Raw genomic sequence first — 12,393 nt, forward strand, 5'->3', positions numbered from 1 at the left:
ATGGGCGGGTGTCGGGGCACAGGCTCGGCCCAACTCCGCTCTCCCAAAGAGAATCCAGCAGGACTTCCGGGAGCCCACCAGGAACGCCGAAGAGGCCCCTGCACTCGCACCACGCGTGCAGCCCGGGGTAAGAAGAGAACGCGGGGGTCGCGCGTTCTCTCGCGCGCCCTCCGGTGGTCTCAAAGGGCAGCGGGGACGGAACGAGGGGGCGGGGCCGGCGGCGGCGGAAGTGAAGTCACTTCCGGGCTGGGGTGTTTGTTTGGACTGGAGAAGGGAGGCGGCGGGCGAAGCGCGCGTCGAGCGGGGGAGCGGCGCTGCCTGTGGAGATCCGCGGAGGCCGACCGGATTCGTTGGCTGCCGTCCCCGCTGCCGTGCACTGGGTGAGGGGTTCCCTCGGGCAGAGCGGCCAGAAGGGTGCGGCGACCCCGGCGGTCGAGGGACAACACCTCGGCAACGGTTGAGGGACCTGGAGGGTCCCCCGGGTTGCTGGCCGCCAAGTCTCGTATGGCTTTCCTTATTCCTTGCACCTTTAGTCGCGTCCGAGCGATGAGCTGGGACTGGCTGAGGCTCTTCTCTGAGAAATGGCCGTCGCTTTTTTTCTCATTGTCATTATTATTTATGATTTGGATCTCGCAGCACTCTATCCGGGTCTTCGATGGCGCGCGAGGGCTGCCGGGATAGCACTTTCTCGTGCCTTCCCCCCTCCGCTCCTTCACCTCCTCGCTAGCACCCTCTTCCCCCGCCCCCCGCCCCCCCGCCGCTACGGCAACAAAGCTCATTGTTTCTCCCCTGTTTACGCCTGCGCGTCGCCACGCGGAGCCCCTACTTGCTGCGCTTGCGCACTGCTCCCGTGGCTGGGGTAGGGGAAGAGAAAGGGGCGGAGGGACTGGCGGGCTGGCGAGCGCTCTAGGGGAAGCCTTCTGCGGTCGCCCTCGGGCCAGTGCCGTTCTGATCCGCTTTCTCCCGTCTCTTCACCGTCACTCATTCTTTATTCTTTCTTTTGTTTTTAGTTCATTTTATTTTCGTTTCCCATGCTCAGGATAGGAGGGCTGGACCTTTACTCCGGGAGGGTTGTGAGCCAGACGAACTTTAAGGCCCATCCGATTCCTATTTTTGGATTCCCGTCCTCTTCATTTCTCTTCCACTATGTGCCTACTCCCCACTGCCACTAAAATTACGTGGCCTGTGGTGAAATTTGTCTTTTCAAGACATTATTGAAACAGCCAGCAGTTTGGTTTTCTGGTGAGTCAAAAAGGGGCCTTTTCTGCTTCCTTTTGTTGCCTTGTTTGCCCAGATTTTGCAGCCCCATCACTTCACCGAAACCTCAGACTCAGGAAGGGATTTGGCTTCTGATCTTCCGTGGGGGAAAGTCTAACAGCTGACAGGTTTTGACATTTATTTCAAGAGAAGATAACTTCCCGTTTTCGTGTGCTGCCAAATACTGTAGTTTCATGGCATGATTTTTCACAAATTGCTGTTGAGCAGGCGGTGTTTGCATTTTCTTCAGAATAGCCTTTGATATTCCAACCGCTACACGGTTATGTTAGGAAATAAGAAAAGGATCTAAGGATTTTTAATGTGTTTGCTGGTTTGTGCTTCTGACTCCGGTTTGTGAAAGGCTATTTGGGACAAATTAGCTTGTTTATGCTACTTGTTAATTGTGAATTTGTACAAGACTAATCTTTTCTCACAAATAAGTGTCTACAACAAATAAAGATAGGTGACTTTCCAAAAATGACAGCCTATTTATCTCTTTAAGGGTTGGGGTGTTAGGCAGTGGAAGCTCCCTGGGACGGTTAAAGGCTTGGGAGCTGGGAGGGTTTTATTATATATATGTTGCTACTGATGAGCTTGAATTGAGGTAGATGATCTCTACCCTCTTCAGAACAGAGTAAGTTTATAGGAGGCTCTTCCTTCAGTAAACACTGTACACCTTATTCAGGTTTATCCCTTTATGACTCTAGTGAATGATGCTCCAATTTCGATAGAAAATATAAACATTTGTAAAATGTTGTTAGCGTAGCAATTTCATGGATGTTGTGAGCAGTGAAAGAAGGTAGAAAATAAGGCCTCAGGCCCCTTCCTTTGGTGCTTTTACATATTTTTGTAATTTACAAAGTTACTCATTATCATAACCTTATGATACAGGCAGAGCAAATTTTATCTTGCCCATTTTGAAATTGAGGAAATAAAAGTTTGAGAGATTATTTTATTAGGTACGTATTTTTATTCTAATTTAGATATTTAAAAAAAGATTTTATTTATTCGTGAGAGACAGAGAGGGAGAGGGGGAGAGAGGCAGAGGGAGAAGCAGGCTCCATGCAGGGAGCCTGATGTGGGACTCGATCCTGGGACTCCAGGATCACGCCCTGGGCTGAAGGCAGATGCTAAACCACCGAGCCACTCAGGGATCCCCTCTAATTTAGATTTAAATAGCCGTATGTAGTTATTGGCCACCGCATTGCATAGTGTAGACTTAGAGGTTTGAATTGTTTCAGCTTATTTTTTAACCTTCTGTATTTTTACATTTATTGATTTGTTTTGTAGAGTGAGTGGGGCAGTAGGGGGAGAGGAGAGTGGTGGAGAGAAAGGAAAAGAATCTTAATTAAGCAGGCTCTACACCCAAGTGCAGAGCGCCACACAGGGCTCATTCTTAATGACCCTGAGATCATGACCTGAGCCGAAATTAAGAGTCAGATGCTTAACTGACTGAGCCATCTAGGTGTACCCCCGTCTGCTTATTTTTTGTATCAGTTTTTATGAATAAGGATGGCGTTTCTGATGTGCTTTGAGCTTTTGTCAGTGATGTGATACACAGTGCTGAGCCATCCTTACTCTCACCGGATCACCTTTGTTACACCTAGTTGAGATTAGGGCTAAAGTCCTCGTTTTTTGATGTTTGACTCCTGCGGGTTTTTGAAATTTTATATTTTTTACCTTATACCTTGCTACAGCAACCTTTGATCTAAATGTTTAATAAGCACCAAAATAGATAATAGTGTCATGGGCCAGGCTCTGTGCCTAGATTCGGTAATTATTATCCACTTAATAGATGGGGAATCTGAGACCTGAAGGGGTTAAATAACTTGCCCTTGGATTCTAGAGCCCCTGCTTTTAATCATTAATGTATACTGCCAAACATTAAAACGAAAAATTCAGTACTGCTTACAAATTTGAGTGGAAAACAAGCTGAAGTAGAAATTTCTTTATCCTTTCTCACTAACTGCTAGAGAGACAACTAATTATAATAATGTGTCTGCAGTTAAGGTTAAGAAATCACAGTACTTCAGAAGAGAGCCTGGTGGAATAAGAAAAGGTGCCTGTGGAGTCAGATTAAGGAAAGAAGAGAGGACTCTATTTGGATTTTTTTAAAATTTTATTTATCTGAGAGCATGAGCAGGAGGAGGGGCAGAGGGAGAGGGACAAGCAGACTCCCCACTGAGTGTTGAACCTGACAAAGGGCTCCATCCCAGTACCCTGTGATGATGATCTGAGCCAAAATCAAGAGTTGGGCATTTAATGAACTGAGCCACCCAGGTACACTTCTAGTTGAATTTTAATGAAAATTCTTGAGAGGTGAAACAAGGGGAAAAAGTTTGTAAGACTTAAAAGATTTCCATATTTAAATTTTTTCTAGAAACCATTAGGTGAAAGAGGCATTTTGGGAGGGAAGAAACAGCTGAATATGTGAGTTTGTAGATTGAAAGCATTAATGGCATTAATAGGAAAAAACTGCTCTCACCTAACCAAAATCTGGTGAGATTTCTTCATGTGTTAAGCTCTCATGTTAGACTCTCACCAGAACAGGATTTTTATAAAAGAAAGAATACAACACTGAAAGCTGGAATATTTGCAGATGATAGAAAGGACAAGTGTAAATCTGTCTCATGTAAAATTACTATTCAAACATGAAAGCAAAAGCCATTTTCAGACATGCAGTGGCTTAGAAATAAATAACTTCAGGTAACCTTTTGAGGAAATATTAAGCCAAAACTAACATGTCAGGTTAGGGGAAGATAATGAATAAAAGAAACAATGATGAGCAATGATTCTAACAAACTGTAAACAGACAATAATGTGAATTTTAAGTGTTCGGTTCAGAAATTCTTTTTTTTTTTTTTTAATTTTTATTTATTTATGATAGAGAGAGAGAGAGGCAGAGGGAGAAGCAGGCTCCATGCACCGGGAGCCCGACGTGGGATTCGATCCCGGGTCTCCAGGATCGCGCCCTGGGCCAAAGGCAGGCGCTAAACCGCTGCGCCACCCAGGAATCCCCCAGAAATTCTTCTAAAAGATCTATACCTAAGGGAAAACGAAATAGTATGAAATTAACACAGCTTAAATTAAACACGGAGATAGGGAGGAAGGAAATGGGGTTAAGTAGAATCATAGTAAAGGTTCTTGTCTGGGAGCAGGAATTGGGTTGGATAGCCTGAACAAGGGAAAGCACTCTCAGTGTCTTAAATTGGGGCACCGGATGACTCAGTCGCTTAGGTGTCTGCCTTCAACTCAGGTCATAATCACGGGGTCCTGGGATTGAGCCCCTCATTAGGCTCAGCGGAGAGTCTGCTTCTCCCTCTGCCTCTCTCCCTGGCTTGTGCTCGCTGACTCTCACTTACTCTCTGAAATATTTTTTTTTCTTTTTTTTTTTAATTCATGAGAGACAGAGCAGGAGACGCAGGCTCCATGCAGGAAGCCCGATGTGGGTCTCGATTTCGGGACTCCATCCCAGGACCCAGACATCACAACCTTAGCCAAAGGCAGACACTCAACTGCTGAGCCACCCAGGCATCCCTCAAATAAATAAAATCTTTAAAAGAAAATGTCTTGAATTAGTTGGGGGTATATAGAGCCTGGTTTTAATTCATAGAGATCTACGTAAATCTATCCTAATTTCACAATAGATATGTCACATCATTATCCTGTACACCTTAAACGTTATGGTGCTGATATCAATTATATCAGACTTGGGGGAGAAAACTGATACTCCTCAGTAGTTTGTAAGTCACAGAAAATAAATGCAGTATCTTAAAACCTCTATTAAAAAATAGGAAAATAGGGGCACCTGGGTAGCTCAGTCAGTTAAGCATGTGCCTTCAGCTCAGGTCATGGTCACAGGGTCCTGGGATCAAGCTCCGAGTCGCACTTCCTGTTCAGTGGGGAGTCTGCTTCTCCCTCTCCCTCTGCCCCTCCTGCTCGCATGTGCACATACTCTCTCTTCTGAAGTAAAATCTTTTTTAAAAAGTAAAAAATAGGAATGCCTGGCTGGCTCAGTTGGTAAAGCATGTGACTTGGTCTCGGGATTGTGAGTTTGAGCCCCACGTTGGGTGTAGACATCACTTAAATGTAAAATTTGGGTGGGGGGGAAGTACAGGAATAGAATGTAAGAAACTCTAAGAAAGGGGTGCTTAGGTGGCTAAGCATCTGCCTTCCGCACAGGTCATGTTTCTGGGGTCCTGGGATCCAGCCCTGAGAGCCTCACTTTGGCTCCTTGCTCAGCAGGGAGCCTGCTTCTACCTTCTCTCCCATGCTCAAGCTCACTTGCTCTGGCTAACTCTGTCAAATAAATAAATAAATAAAAATAAAATCCTTTAACAGAAAAAGAAACTAGGAAAAATAAACATGAACTTATGATGGAAGACATTAAACCAAACATCAGTTTTCAAAAAATGATAAATTTCTATGAGCTGGGTCAAATAATCTCTCAACACCACTTTCAGAATTTAACAGATAAAGTAAATATTGTGTGTGTGTACCTTAAAGTAGAAATCACATATTTTTCTCTTCAGGCCCAAAGGACATTTTGCAAAAACCATAGCTGTCTGCAAACAAAATTGTAATAAGTCCCAAAAAATGAAGATTCTTTTAGCAACATTTTATAACATAATGAAATAAAACTAGAAGTCAGGGACCAAAGTGTAACCAAAAGAACCTTAACCACTTGGAAATTTATTTTTTTTATTGGAGTTCAATTTGCCAACATATAGCATAACACCCAGTGCTCATCCCACGTGCCCCCCTCAGTGCCTATCACCCAGTCACCCCAAACCCCTGCCCACTTCCCTTTCCACTACCCCTTGTTCGTTTCCCAGAGTTAGGTGTCTCTCATGTTTTGTCACCCTCACTGATATTTTCACTCATTTTCTCTCCTTTCCCTTTATTCCCTTTCACTATTTTTTATATTCCCCAAATGAATGAGACCATATAATGTTTGTCATTTTCCAATGGACTTATTTCACTCAGCATAATACCCTCCAGTTCCATCCACGTCGAAGCAAATGGTGGGTATTTGTCGTTTCAAATGGCTGAGGAATATTCCATTGTATACATAGACCACATCTTCTTTATCCAGTCATCTTTCGATGGACGCCGAGGCTCCTTCCACAGTTTGGCTCTTGGGACATTGCTGCTATAAACATCGAGGTGCAGGTGTCCCGGTGTTTCACTGCATCTGTATCTTTGGGTCAATCCCCAGCAGTGCAATTGCTGGGTCGTGGGGCAGGTCTATTTTTAACTCTTTGAGGAACCTCCACACAGTTTTCCACAGTGGCTGTACCAGTTCACATTCCCACCAACAGTGCAAGAGGGTTCCCCTTCTCCACATCCTCTCCAGCATTTGTTGTTTCCTGTCTTGTTAATTTTCACCATTCTCACACCACTTGGAAATTTTAAAAATATTCTTCCATATAATCTGTGGTTCATTATAAATTAAATAATTTGTAATTAGCTAAGATTGATGAGAACTACATTTTGTATAGGAGATTTATAGGTTAAAATTTTTTATTAAATGAAAGGTTGAAAAACATTTGTCAGCTTGAAAAACAGTAAATTGGCTGAAATTAAGTAGAGAGGAAAGGAAAATAGAGTGAAAAAACAAGTTAAGGGCAGCCCTGGTGGCGCAGCGGTTTGGTGCTGCCTGCAGCCCGGGGCCTGATCCTGGAGACCCTGGATCGAGTCCCGCGTTGGGCTCTCTGCATGGAGCCTGCTTCTCCCTCTGCCTGTGTCTCTGCCTCTCATTCTCTCTCTCTCTCTATGAATAAATAGAAATCTTTAAAAAAATTTTTTTTTTAATAAGTAGAAAAAATCAATGGAATTAAAGTAGGGGCTTATTGAAGTTGAATTTTTAATAGATAATCCATTTTAAACTCAAAAGATGTAACAAAACATCTCTTGCCACCTACTAATCCCTGTAGGTAATGAGTATTTTTTTAACAGCTCTCATGAGCTGGAAGTCACTCATTTAAAGTACAGGACAGGGATGCCTGGGTGGCTCAAGTGGTTGAGCGGTTGCTTGAGCTCAGGGCGTGGTCCCGGGGTTTGTGCTTCTGGTATTATATCTTGAGTACATACTTTAATTAATTCGCCCAGGACCATATGTGCTGTCAATCTTAATCCAAGTGTGCATTGTTTCACGAACTCTTACTTGTATCCATTAATGGTGTTAGTCTGAAAAGCATTCTAATAAAGTTGGGAAACACTAGATATGAGGAAGGAAGAGATCAGTTTATCAGAAGCTAAGGGAGGGACACCTGGATGGCTCAGTAGATAAGCGGCTGCCTTCAGCTCCTGGTGCAATCCCAGAGTCCCAGGATCAAGTCCTGCATCAGGGAGCCTGCTTCTCCCTCTGCCTCTCTCTCTGTCTCATGAATAAATAAATGAAATCTTTAAAAAATAAAGTATACGGCAGAGTGATTTTTAGGATATTCATAGAATTGTATATCCATCACCACAATCAATTTTAGAAGCTTGTTACCCCTTAGCTTTCATATAATACGTGGCACTTTGTGATGGACTCTTTTCACTTACTGTTATGTTTTCAATGTTTATTTAAGATATAGCATGTATCAAGTATTTAACTTTTTTTTTAAATAAAGTTTTTTTTAATTTTTATTTATTTATGATAGTCACAGAGAGAGAGAGAGAGAGAGAGGCAGAGACACACAGGCAGAGGGAGAAGCAGGCTCCATGCACCGGGAGCCCGACGTGGGATTCGATCCCGGGTCTCCAGGATCGCGCCCTGGGCCAAAGGCAGGCGCTAAACCGCTGCGCCACCCAGGGATCCCTTTTTTTTAAAGATTTTGTTGATTTATTTATGAGAGACACAGAGAGGCAGAGACACAGGCAGAAGGAGAAGCGGGCTCCCTGTAGGGAGCCTTATGTGGGACTAGACCCTGGGACCATGGGATCACACCCTGAGCCAAAGGCAGACACTCAACCATTAAGCCACCTAGGCATCCCTGTTTTTTTAATTATCGAGTGAAATTCTGTAGTATGGACATAGATAGTATTTATATAGTTGGTGGACCACTGGGTTTTAATAACTTTTTGGCTATTATGAATAATAACTGCTGTGAACATTTGTGTACAAGTTTTGTGTAGGCATGTATTTTCATATTTCTTGGGTATATATTTAGGAGTATAATTGCTGGGTTCCATGTTTAATCTTTTGAGGAACTGCCATACTATTTCAAAGCAGCTGTATCATTTTAGCGTTCTATCTGCAGTAAATGAGGGATTTCTGCACATTCACCCCGATACTTGTTAGTATCTATTTTTTTATTACAGTCATTTTAGTGTAAAGTGGGATTTCATTGTAATTTTGATTTGCGCTTCCCCTATTGTTGATAATATTGAGCCTCTTTTCGTGTATTTATTGGCCATTTGTATGGTTTTTTTTTAAGATTTTTCATTTATCAGAGTACATATACATGCTCTCTCTTAAGTAAATAAATCTTTAAAATTCCACCATGTTCTCTGAATTCCCATTTTACTTTCATGTCAACACTTGAGGGCTTTTATTTATTTATTTTTTAAAGATTTTATTTATTCATGAGAGACACAGAGAGAGAGGCAGAGACACAGGCAGAGGGAGGAGCAGGCTTCATGCATGGAGCCCGACTTGGGACTCGATCCTGGGTCTCCAGGATCACGTCCTGGACTGAAGGCGGTGCTAAACCGCTGAGCCACCGGGCTGCCCCACTTGAGGGCTTTTAAAGGTTTCTTTGAAAATATGTCATTCAGGGACGCCTGGATAGCTCAGTCAGTTAAGCGTCCACCTTTGGTGCAAGTCATGGTCCCAGCTTAGCAGGGAGGCTGCCTCTCCCACTCTCTCCTGCTCATACTCTCTCTCTTGCTATCACACTGTCAAGTAAATTTTTTTAAAGTCATCTAACACTTTAATTTTTATTTTTTTAGATTAATTTATTTCAGAGAAAATATGCAAGTATAGGAAGGGGCAGAGGGAAAGGAGAAGCAGACTCCTTGCTGAGCAGAGAGCCTGACTGACATGGAGCTCACTCTCTACCCTGAGATCTTGACCTAAGCCAAAACCAAAAGTTGGCCACTAAACCAACTCAGCCACCCATGCACCCCTCCTCCAGCATTTTTTAGTGTTCATTGGAAAGACTGGTATCAATCCTGATTAAGTTGTAAAATTTAATAAAATTCCAGTCAGACTATTATGGACAAAAAGTTTATATGAAGAGGTGCCTGGGTAGCTTAGTCAATTAAGCATCCAACTCTAGATTTTGGCTCAGGCTATGATGTTCATGGTAGGATCAAGCCCCATGTTGGGCTCCAGGCTTAGGGCAGAGTCTGCTTGAGATTCTCTCTCTGCCCCTACCTCTGCTCGTGTTCTCTCTCTCTCTCTCTCTCCCCCCCCCCCCCAAATCCTTAAAGTTCGTATGAAGAATATATGTACAAGATTTTCACTGCCCCTGCCCCAAAGAAAGAAACCAGGAGGTGGGAGTTGTACTACTAAGTATTAAAACTAAAAAAAAAAAAACTTACTGAAAGGCTACTGTAATCAAAACAATAAGATCCTGTGCTGAAATATTTAGCAATGAATGATCACAATGTTTGTAACTTACATTTGGTTTTTTTTTTTTTTAGGTACTTATCTATTGGGGTGCATGGGTGGCTCAGTTGAGTGGCTGCCATCCTCTCAGGTCATGGTCTCAGAGTCCTAGGATTGAGCTCCGCATTGGGCTCCCTGCTCAGCAGGGAGTCTGCTTCTCTTCCTCTGTCCCTCTCCCTGCTCTAGCTCTTGCTCTCATTCTCTTTCAAAGAAATAAAACCTTAAAAAGAAAATTTTAAAAATAATAAAAATAATTTTAAAAATTTTAAAGAAAATAAAGATTTATTTATTTTAGAAAGAGAACAAGAGCGTGGGTAGAGAGAGGGAGGACAGAGGGCGAGAAAGAATTTCAAGCAGACTCCGTGCTAAGCTCAGAGCCTGATGGGGACCAAACTCTTTGACCCCCAAGGTCATAACTGGAGCTGAAATTGAGTCGGGTGCCCAACCACCTAAGCCCCTGCAACTTAGGTTTAAGCAAAAAAAAAAAAAATTCTGTAAAGAAAATGACCGTTGGCAGTTGGTGAATGTAGACGAAAGGTACAAAGCATTCATTGTACTATGGTTTAAAATTCTCAAGGTAGTTGAAGATAAAGCAGTATACATTTTACAATTACAGAATAAATATTCTAGAAACATAGTACAAGTGGGAATTTAATTATAAATACAGGGAATAAGCCTTGGTTAAATAATGGTGTGTGATGTATTCATGGGAAAACATAGATCCTTAACATCATACTTAGTCTCATGTGAATTAAAGATTTAAGTGTAAAAAAAAAAAAAAAAAGTGAAACTAACGAGAGAAAATATAAAAATAAAACCTCAGAGTAGGAAAAGACTTCCTAAGCTAGTAAGCATATCCCAGAGGGTGTAAAGGAAAAAACAGTGAGATTCTACTTTGAGTCTGATTGCAAAACTAAAATATATTAGTTGCATGTAAACAAACAAAATGAGAAAAAGAACAATGAGTTGTAATAAATGTGAAAAGTAAAAAATAAATAAATAAATAAATAAATAAAATATATTAGTTATGTCCAGAACTGTTAAGGATAGAGAAGTGGGAGCACTCAGTGTATTTCAAGATTGTACATTACCACATTTGGGCTAATAATCAGTCTTAAAGTTACAAATGCTCATGGCTTTTGGCTTTTGACTCCTATTCCCACTTAAAGTGTATTATACAGATAGCATAAATAGAAAAGGATATGTGTGCAAGAGTGATCAGAGTAGGATTGTTTGTAACAACAACAACAAAAAGCTGGGAATGTAGATGTGCATCGGAGGGGAGAAGTAGTTAAGTAATTATTAGTAATTATTAGTGCTGCTTCATCCATTAAAAAGTGAGATATAAACACCTGGGTGGCTCAGTGGTTGAGCATCTGCCTTTGGCTCAGGTTGGGATCGAGTCCCACATCAGGCTCCCTGCATGGAGCCTGCTTCTCTCTCTGCCTGTGTCTCTGCCTCTCTCTCTCTCTGTGTTTCTCATTAATAAATAAATAAAATCTTTAAAAAAAAGTGAGGTATACCTGTACATGTTGACTAGTATGGATCTTTATTTACAGCATGATTCTATTAAAATATAAAAATCCTCTGTGTCTGTTTCTATAAGCAAAAAAGATATGAAAGGATACATACTAAGCTCTTAACACTGATTACCTCTGGATAGGAGTGGAGATGGAGAGGAAAGAATGTATATATGTTAGACCTGGGGGTTGGGTTGGGTTGGGTTTGGTTTGGTTTGGTTTTGAAGTAGGCTCCACACTGGATATAGAGTCCAACACAGAGTTTGAACTCAGGACTCTGAGATAAGACCTGAGCTGAGAATAAGTGTTGGACAGTTAACCCAATGAGCCATCCAGGTGCCCAGTATTAGACCTGTTTTGTACATCTACCTTGTATTTGTTTCTTCTCTAAATAGTGTATGGTTTATATATACATTCTTTCACTTTGATGGTTTCTTTTCCAACAAAATTTCCTGTATACGAACACCTGCTGTCTAAACATTTTTTAATGGGGCAGCCCCGGTGGCGCAGCGGTTTAATGCCGCCTGCAGCCCGGAGTGTGATCCTGGAGACAAGGGATAGAGTCCCGCGTCGGGCTCCCTGCATGGAGCCTGCATCTCCCTCTGCCTGTGTCTCTGCCTCTCTCTCTCTCTCTCTCTGTGTCACTATGAATGAATGAATAAATAATTAAATATTTTTTAAAAATGAAAATTTTTTAATGATTCTTGAAAACAAAGCAAGTATAAGGTGATACATTACTGTTTTTACTATTTTGTGGTTTTCATTTAGGGAAATCTTATTACAAACAACTACTAGATATATTAAACTAGTTCTGAGTTAGTTAGTATTACTGTTTTTGTTTTGTTTTTTTTAAGATTTATTTTATTTGTCTACGGCCATACCACCCTGAACGCGCCTGATCTCGTAAGATTTATTTAATTAATTAATTAATTAATTTATTTATTTATTTAGATTTTATTTATTCATGATAGACATAGAGAGACAGAGACACAGGCAGAGGGAGAAGCAGGCTCCATG

The 12,393-nt window shown here is 41.8% G+C and overlaps 1 protein-coding gene and 1 pseudogene across 10 annotated transcripts in view; both read left to right on the forward strand.

The window, feature by feature from the left end:
- The window catches only part of LOC112658885 (60S ribosomal protein L17-like), a 384,311-nt pseudogene that overhangs the window by 230,177 nt on the left and 141,741 nt on the right, over positions 1–12,393 (forward strand).
- Positions 1–12,393, forward strand: part of PAIP2 (poly(A) binding protein interacting protein 2) — a 25,056-nt gene continuing 12,663 nt past the window's right edge. For 2 of the 10 annotated variants that reach the window (XM_049101673.1, XM_049101640.1), the window contains exons 1-2: positions 256–380; positions 1,040–1,242. The gene's annotated coding sequence lies outside the window, so the exon portion shown is untranslated. Of the gene's footprint in view, positions 128–240; positions 503–1,010; positions 1,243–12,235; positions 12,280–12,393 lie in introns of those variants that run through there. The other 8 variants (XM_049101636.1, XM_049101672.1, XM_035713805.2 and 5 more) reach the window with 8 other exon arrangements.

This window comes from Canis lupus, chromosome 2 (assembly GCF_003254725.2).
Source record: "Canis lupus dingo isolate Sandy chromosome 2, ASM325472v2, whole genome shotgun sequence".
NCBI lineage: Eukaryota > Metazoa > Chordata > Mammalia > Carnivora > Canidae > Canis > Canis lupus.